Source organism: Periophthalmus magnuspinnatus, chromosome 21 (assembly GCF_009829125.3).
Source record: "Periophthalmus magnuspinnatus isolate fPerMag1 chromosome 21, fPerMag1.2.pri, whole genome shotgun sequence".
Lineage (NCBI taxonomy): Eukaryota > Metazoa > Chordata > Actinopteri > Gobiiformes > Gobiidae > Periophthalmus > Periophthalmus magnuspinnatus.
Window position 1 is genome coordinate 5,352,132 of NC_047146.1, and position 9,955 is coordinate 5,362,086.

Here is a 9,955-nt window from a genome sequence, read left to right on the forward strand (position 1 = left end):
TTTCAGGCCCAGAGGCCGAGAATCCTCAAACATGTGGATCATCTTGTCTCTTTTTGGAGACTTTGAAACGGACAGAACAAAATATTGGGTCTTTTCTCGACAAACATGAAATAGAATCGTTCACGTTCTCGTGAGAGCTGCTTTTGTTACTTGAGAAACTCACACGAAGCCACATGTTTGATCATCTCCACATCTGTGTCTGTGTCACTGCGCGCGGAATGTCCCAGAGCGCGCGGCGCGTCCCGTATGTGCCACCGCCGCATCCTGCACCGGAGCAGGACCCACGGCCCCGCGGCATCAGGCTGAAGGACGAGTCTGTGGAGCCACTGACCACAGAGCCACAGAGCCACAGAGCCGCAGAGCCGCAGAGCCGCAGAGCCGCAGAGCCGCAGAGCCGCAGAGCCGCAGAGCCGCAGAGCCGCAGAGCCGCAGAGCCTACTGCGCCTTAACTCACCGGAGAGAACCGAGAACCAGAGGCCTGGTCTGTTTGTCTCTGGAGCAGAAGAGAAGACAGTGAAAAGAAACAAAACAAGCCACAAAACATTATATGTAATAATTGTAATAATAATAATGATAATGATAATAATTATATATATATATATATATATATATATATATATATATATATATATATATATATATATATATATATATATATATATATATATATATATATATATATATATATATATATATATATATATATATATATATATATATATATAATATACACACTCAGAGGAAAGAGCAGAGGAGAGAGCACAAGAGTCAAGCGGCGGGACGTTCCTTCAGTCCAGTCTGCTCCTGCTCCTCTTCCTCCTGCTCCTCCTCCTCCTCCTGCTCCTGCTCCTGCTGCGCCTCCTCCGCGTGTTTTTGTTTTCTCCTCCACGCGAGTCTCTGTCTGATGATGAGACCTGTTTGAAAAATCTACAGGTAAAAGAGAGAGTCAAACAACATACACACATACACACACACATACACACACACCCCTACACACACAGAGACACACACACCAACACACACACGCACAGGCACACACACACACACACACACCCCTACACACATACACACACATACACACACACAGTCACATGTTTTTATTTACTCCACGCGCGGGGCTCAGTTGAGTTAAAACAGAGACACAAAATTCATTTCAAATTGAAGGAGCGCGTCATTTAGACACGAGCTCCTCTGAGCTCAGACTCAAAACACAAATCAATACAACAGTTTAAACCTTCACACCCGCTGCAAATATGGAGATATTTGAGATTCTGTTTTGCATTTGACCCAAACGTCCTTCTCCCCGCGCGCGCACGGCCGTCTACGTGACATGTGACGTGATATTTGACCTGTTTGAACGTCACAGAGTGAGAGGTTTGTGACAGAGTGAGAGGTTTGTGACAGAGTGAGAGGTTTGTGACAGAGTGAGAGGTTTGTGACAGAGTGAGAGGTTTGTGACAGAGTGAGAGGTTTGTGACAGAGTGAGAGGTTTGTGACAGAGTGAGAGGTTTGTGACAGAGTGAGAGGTTTGTCACAGAGTGAGAGGTTTGTGACAGAGTGAGAGGTTTGTGCAAACAGCGCAGCTGTGCGGTGAAGAGGAGCACGAGGCCAAAGGCTCTGGCCTTAAACTGCCACTGGTTTAATGTGCGCGTGCTCGTCATAATGAGCGTGCGAGGGGCTGGTCCTGGGTCTGTCCCACACGGGTCTGTCCCACACGGGTCTGTCCCACACGTCTCTGTGTGTCACTCTGTGGAGTCTGTCGGTGCAGAAACAGGCGCGAGACAAATCCGCAGGATTTAAGAAATCAGAGCTGAGGTTTGGAAATGAGTAGAATCAGAATAAAATAATCCATATTTTTGTTTTTACCAAGACGCTGACAACAAAAGAGAATTTTTATTCCTCTTCTTCTTCTTCTTATTGTTACTACTGCTAATAATGATAATAATAATAATAACAATAATAATAATAATAATAATAATAATAATAATAATAATAATTGTTATTATTATTATTATTATTATTATTATTATTATTATTATTATTATTATTATTGTACACTGCTATCTTTATTATTATCCGATTATTATCAGATTATCAGTGATTTTCCATGAGTTGTGAGCTGCATAATGTTTTATAAAGCTTTATGTTTTATGTGCTTTATGTTTTATAAAGCTTTATGTTTTATGTGCTTTATGTTTAATAAAGCTTTATGTTTTATGTGCTTTATTTTTGTAATAAACGCGGGGCTCGTGCGCAGAATCAGTTTAATTAGAAGTGAAAGTGACGCACGTGTAACGCGCCGCAGACTCGGACAGTCCATTAAACAAACCCTCCTGGTGTAAACACAGATCACCTCGTGCAGGTTTTTGTTTGTGTTGTTCCTGATTGGCTCGGCCTGTGGTCAGCACGAGACCCACATGTACAGGCGCTCTCATTTATGCGCTGTTTTAAAGTGCCGCTAACGCTCGTGCGCAGAGCGGACCGTGCGCAAACGGCCTGTTTTTAAAGGATGTCTCTGGTTTCTGTTCAGGATTCATTTGTGATTGTCGCGCGGGTCCGTCATGGCGCAGTGTCCCGGGGGTCTCCACGCGCTCAGGACACTGTCCCAGCTCCAAAAGAAGAACTCACCAACAAACACGCACCACAGGTTTGATTCAGAAAAATACAAAACCTCAGAAACTCAAATGTGTGAGGATTATTTCCTAAAATGCTTTAAGAAATAATCCTTAAATATTTAAGAAATAATCCTTAAACATTTGGGGGAAGTTAATTTTAAACACAGACACATTCAGCACAGCGCGTGTCACATGAGAAATAAACAGAAATAACGGTATAAATGTATAAATATATAAATATGTCAATGTGTAAATATATAAATGTATAAATGTATAAATATATAAATGTATAAATATATAAATATGTCAATGTGTAAATATATACATGTATAAATATATAAATGTATAAATGTGGGTTTAAAGTCTTGGTCTTGTGTCTCTGGTCAAACTAATAAATAATAATACATTTTATTTATAACGCACTTTACATTTGAACAACAAATCTCAAAGTGCTACAGTGAAAAAAAGTCATTAAAAACAGAAGACAAACTTAGCGCAGCTTCATTCAAAATATTCCAGTGTATTTTTATATTTCTTAATTTTAGTAAATAAAAAATAGATTTGTTTAAAAACTTAAACTGTTCAGTCATAACTCTGCCTCAGCTCTGGATTTTTCAGACACATTATTATTATTTTATTTTTGTAAATCTTTTGCAGCGTCAGTGGGAGTGGCCTCAATCTGAAAAACACTTACGTCACATCATCACGTGATTCTTTTGCTTGGCCCTCACACACACACACACACACACACACACCCCGACAGACACACACTCACACACCCACATGCACCCCGTCACGCACACCAGGTCAGACACACACACACACCGGGTCAGACACACACACACACACCGGGTCAGACACACACACTGGGTCAGACACACACACTGGGTCAGACACACACACACATTTGGTCAGACACACACACACTGGCACCGGCACACACATAGTGGCACCGGGTCAGACACACACATCGGGTCAGACTCATACACTGACACACACTGACCGACCCTGACACACTGGGACACACTGGGACACACTGACACACACTGACACACACTGACACACACTGACACACACTGACACACACACTGACACACACTGACACACCCTGACACACCCAGACACACCCTGACCCACACTGTGTGTCTCTGTGTGTGTCAGTGTGTGTCAGAGACACACAGAGACACCCTGACACACTTTGACACACTTTGACACACTTTGACACACCCTGACACACACTGACGCACACTGACGCACACAGACACACACAGACTCACACAGACTCACACTGACTCACACTGACTCACACTGACTCACACTGACTCACACAGACACACACTGACACACACAGACACACAGACACACACTGACACACACAGACACACAGACACACACTGACACACACTCTCACCCTCTTTCCTTCTTCTCTGCCGACTCTTCACTGAAATCAAACCCCGCAGCCCGTGGCTCCAGGGAGGCCGCTCTCTGCTCTGTGTCACTTGTATTTGACAGTTGGAATGATCTGTAAATACTGGTCAGAGCTGCGTATGGGCGAGCGATTTACAAATGATAACATAAACACATCAGAGGAAGGAAAGAAACCAAACGCAATTCTCATTTCAAAAATATTATGAGGACGGGGGATTTGACCTGGGGCCCACGAGCAACGCAACGCAACGCCGAGAATAAACGCCGAGAAAAAAAAACGCCGAAATGTGATGACGTTTAGGAAATCGAGCTCCCAAAAATGATCCCAAAATGGAGCACGTTTGCGGACAAAAAGCGGCAAAAAGCTTCGTCCTAACAGCTTCAGGTTCGAGGAGTCAAAACATCGGACCGTGCGTGAGGTCACGAGTCACTTCAAACGCTCCCGGGCCGCCCTCGCTGTCATCCTGTCGGGATTCATAACCTGCAGGAAAACCACCTCGGGGAAAAAAAAAGTCCCCCTCCTCCTAACGTGTGGAGGTAATGAAACTGATACGGTGTGTTATTCACCGAAGGCGGAGGTGTGTGCGGAGACAGGAAAGTCCACGGCCTTAACCGGCTCGTCAAAAGCGAAAGGGCGTAACCATGGTGACCGCCGGAGTGGCAGATACGGTCAAACACTGTGGAGGCACGAGCCGTTCCCATTAAGAGTCCACAAAGAGTTCATAAAGTCCATTTTACGTCTGACTTTTCCCTGTGCTGATGTGTTTTGGGAATATGGTGCCGTGGAAAACTGTGGTGGGACAAAAGGGAAAAAAAAAAAAAAAAAAAAAAAAAGTGGGATTTTAAAGGTAAATGATAAGAACGGAACAGGAAAGAAAAACGTAAAGACTTGATGAAGTGGAGGGTTCACGAGTCCAACGGCGCAAGAGGAGAATCGGATTTTAATTTTGACGTAAACAGAAACAAAACAAAGCGTAAAACCGAAGTGTAAAGGGAAAAAAAATGGGAAAAATTATAAGAAATGATCCTACCACATGTTACGCAGTCGTATCTGTTCATCCACCGCAGTAAACTCATCCAAACACGGGACAGTTCCCCTCTGTCCGTCCCGTCGAGGAGCATCCTGAAGTGTGGGGGGCGGGGCTAAGTGACTCCAACCCGTCAATCATTCACTCCCGCGATGACGAAACGCAAACACCGCGCCGCTTTGATTTTCCTTAAAGAGGTGAATGATTAAAACCACAGGGACGCCACACGACGCCCGCCGCTCGAGCCGCAGAGATACGGATCAGGCGCAGGCGGGCGCAGGGGTCGGAGGTCACGGCGCGGCTCTGATCTGATGTTTGTTATTGCTGCGCGGCCCTCGGGTGGGTTAGCGTAGCGCGCGCAGGCATCAGCTGAGACGAGCACTTCCCCGGAGATAGACGGGACAGGAAAAGGGGGTAAAGGGCGTCACCTCGGGGTCACTTCCGCAGGAGTATTAGGGGTCGTTTAAGTTTGGAAACGTTCAATCCCTGCGCGCGACCCCGAAGAACCCGAACGCAAGAACAATATTCAAATGAAGTTGACCCAAAACGAATCAACGTGTTTAATTCATTTGTTGCACCATCACGACGTCAAACAAGCCAAACCGTAGCCTGTATATATAAATAAACGTAGCTAACCTGCTAGCTGCCGCCTTTCAAACAGGAAGTGATCATGTGCGTGCGGTCCGGCTCCAACGACTCTGGCTCCAGTTCACTTTCTATTGAAAAACTGCGGCTCTTTTCTCTGTAACTGCTGCTGTCAAACTCGTCAATTTGGTTTTAAGATGTTCGTAAAAACTCGCTCTATATGATCAGGGTTTTTTTTATTTCGCTATTTTCCTCGTAAATCAAGATACGACCGCTTTCTTTCCCCCGATTTCACTCCCGCTAGCTAGCAACAGGTTTGATTGACAGCGTCGCTAAGTCCCCGCTTCCTGTTAAACCTGTAGTGATGCGTTACCTTCAACAGCCTCGCTCCGGATTGGCTCTTCGGTTGCTACGATACGCGTGGTCAGGAACTCCAAATTAGCCGCCGTAACCGCTAGCCTCGATTAGCTCCGTTTGACCGGGTGACATCGCTTTTTTTTTTTTCTAAACGTCTCCGAGCCAAACGCAAACAAAAGGAGGTTTTATTTCGCGTTAATTAAAAGCGACGTTTAATGAAGTGAACGAGACGATATGACAAATACCGCTCTTGTTTTGTTATGATTCACTCTTAACGGTATTTAAAGCGAAGCGTGAGTCACGTCCAATCAGCTGAAGTTCTCACGGCTCTCGCGGTGACCTCACGGGATCCGCTCAGGTCTCAGGCAGGTTCCGGAGCCAAGCAGATACTTTTGTGGTGAACTTAATCAGAGCCACGTCTTCTTCAATACGACCTCACGTCAGGGGGGGCGGCGGGGTGGGGGCGGGGCTTCGGTGGAGGCGGCGTGTGCGTGTCTGAAGAAGCCCTGAGTCACACACGCTTCGTCAGTGTGAAGAGGTCAGACCACATCACACGTTCGGCGCACACGACTCACACTTCAACTCTGCGCGACGCCTTTTCCAAATGTTTTAAAGTCGCAGCATCAGCGGAGAAGTATCGTCTGGAAAAGGAGCAGATCACACGAGAATATTTAAGTATCTGTGCTTTACTTAAGTACATTTTACGCTGTGTACTTTTTACTTTTACTTGAGCACATTTGAGAGCAGTATCTGTACTTTCTACTCCACTACGGGTTTGAACTGGACTGAAAAAGTACGAGTAAAAAGTACTTTTCGTCTGATTTGAGGGGTTATTTCTATCGTGTTCGTGGAAACTTCCTGACTAAAGTTTTCGGGTTTGAGTAAAACAAAAATAAATACACAAAATTCATGAGAAAAATTAAGATTCGTGTTGTTTCCGTCTCATTTAAATCAGTGTCTTTACATTTACTACTTGTACTTTTTACTCTTAAAGTACTTCAATGCTTTTACTTCAGTGGATTTTTTCATGTGATACTTTTACTTTTACCTGAGTAACTTTTTACCTCTGTCTGTACTTTTACTTAAGTAACAAAATGGAGTACTTCATCCACCGCTGATGACACTGTTAATGTATTTTTCTATTTTATGAAGAAAAAAAACAAAAAAACGACGACTCTAAATTAGAAAAACATTTGACTTGAGATGTTTGAACGGGGCATGAAGAGGCACACGCTTTATCTGATTTTATATGTGGAGGACATGAGGAGAACGTGAACATCTGGACCATGAGGAGAACAGCAGGAGAACAGGAGGATAATATGGGGAGAACAGCAGGAGAACAGGAGGAGAAAAGGAGGAGAATATGAGGAGAACAGGAGGAGAACAGCAGGATAATATGAGGAGAACAGGAGGAGAACAGCAGGGGAACAAGAGGAGAACAAGAGGAGAATATGAGGAGAACAGCAGGAGAATATGAGGAGAACAGGAGGAGAATATGAGGAGAACAGGAGGAGAATATGGGGAGAACAGGAGGAGAACAGGAGGGGAACAGGAGGAGAAAATGAGGAGAACAGCAGGATAATATGAGGAGAACAGCAGGAGAATATGAGGAGAACAGCAGGGGAATATGAGGAGAACAGCAGGAGAACAGGAGGAGAATATGAGGGGAACAGCAGGAGAATATGAGGAGAACAGCAGGGGAATATGAGGAGAACAGCAGGAGAACAGGAGGAGAATATGAGGGGAACAGCAGGAGAATATGGGGGGAACAGGAGGAGAACAGCAGGAGAATATGAGAACAGGAGATGAACAAGGGGAGAATATGAGGAGAACAGGAGGAGAACAGCAGGAGAACAGGAGGAGAACAGCAGGAGAACAGGAGGAGAACAGCAGGGGAACAGGAGGATGAGTCAGAGCAGACGCAGCCAGAAACTCCAGGTGCCACTGATGAAGCTGAAGATGAAGAGAACCAGAGCCAAACGATTTACAACAGTTACGCAAACGCACACACATGAACATACACACACACAAGCACACACCCACACACACGCACACACACACACTGTCATCGTCTCTGAGTCGTTTTAAGTGAAAAACGCTCAGTGTGAAGACAAACACAAAACTGTCTATTTGTACAAACACAAGATCATGAGGAAAAAGACACAACACAGAGTTTAGAGGAACCAAACTCCAGCTCAGTATTTACACGTGTGTTGTGTGTTGTGTGTTTTGTGTTTTGTGTTTTGTGTTTTGTGTGTTTATGTTCGTGTTTGATGAAAAGTTTACTCGTTCATTTCTCTGTCAGATGTGAAGAAGATGAAGAAGTTAAAGAAAATAATGAAATATAATTAAAATATTATAGATATTTGAACGAGTCGAGTGATGATGTTTGAGGAGAGACTACAAAAGACACAGGGACAGGAGACACAGGGACAGGAGACACAGGGACAGGAGACACACGGACAGGAGACACAGGGACAGGAGACACACGGACAGGAGACACAGGGACAGGAGACACAGGGACAGGAGACACACGGACAGGAGGACAGGGGACAGGAGCAGAAGAACAGAGGAACGGGAGCAGGAGGATAGGAGCAGGAGGCCAGGGGACATGAGCAGGAGGACAGGAGCAAGAAGACAGGGGACAGGAGCAAGAGGACAGGGCACAGGAGGCCAGGGGACAGGAGCAAGAGGACAGGCCACAGGAGCAAGAGGACAGGGCACAGGAGCAGGAGGACAGAGGACAGGAGCAGGAGCAGAAGTGACAGACAGTTTTCTCTAACCAAAAGTGAACCTGTTTTATCTCAGACTGGGGTCTTAGGCGGGACAAGGTCAGGTTGGACCAGAGAGAGAGGGGTGTGTGTGTGTGTGTGTGTGTGTGTGTAGGGGTGTGTGTTGTGTCGGGGGGTGTGTGTGTGTGTTTGTGTATGTGTGTGTGTCTGCTGAAGGCCTGTGCCGACGTGGGCCATGTTCTAACTGATTAGGCTATAATTTGAGGGGAGGGGGTCTTGCGCCTCCTCGGCCCAGGGGAGAGCGTGTGGAACCAGACCCCGGCGGCACACACACACACACACTGTGGACGCACCGAGGCAGACGCGGGGATTGAGAACAGGAAGTGATGTTTAAAACAGAGCGCCACAGAAATGCCCCCTCCCCGACGCTGGGAAGAAACAAGTCCGCTTTAAATTAAGTCTCACATTCAGGCAGTCAAAGTCAATTAAAATAACCCGAGCTGATAATGCGCACTAACGGGGGCGGGGCTTACAGGAACCTCACAGATCAACATTTATTTGCTCAAAAGTCTGTGCGGCGTGTTTATGTGAGTGTGAGCGACTGGCACCGGGTTTGAGCGCCGGGTCAGGACGGGTGAAGGAGAAACGGCTCCAACAACCTGAAGCAGATGGAAACGTGTTTATTGACTCGTTAATGTTAATCACGGCGTTCAGTGATGGATCAGAGAGAGGAGGTGCGGATACTACAGGCCCCGTACTGTGCTCCTGGTACTGTACTCCTGATACTGTGCTCCTGGTACTGTGCTCCTGGTACTGTGCTCCTGGTACTGTACTCCTGGTACTGTACTCCTGGTACTGTACTCCTGATACTGTGCTCCTGGTACTGTGCTCCTGGTACTGTGCTCCTGGTACTGTGCTCCTGGTACTGTACTCCTGGTACTGTACTCCTGGTACTGTACTCCTGGTACTGTACTCCCGGTACAGCACAGACTTTTATGGAGGTCAGAAAGATCAGAGCTGATCCTCCTACTCCTCCTACTGTTCCTGCTGTTCCTGCTCCTCCTGCTCTTCCTGCTCCTTCTTCTCTTAGAAAGCTCAGAGCTGCTCCTCCTGTTCCTCCTGCTACTTCTGCTCTTCCTGCTCCTGCTGCTCCTTCTGCTCTTCCTGCTCCTCCTTCTCTCAGAAAGCTCCGAGCTGCTCCTCCTGCTCA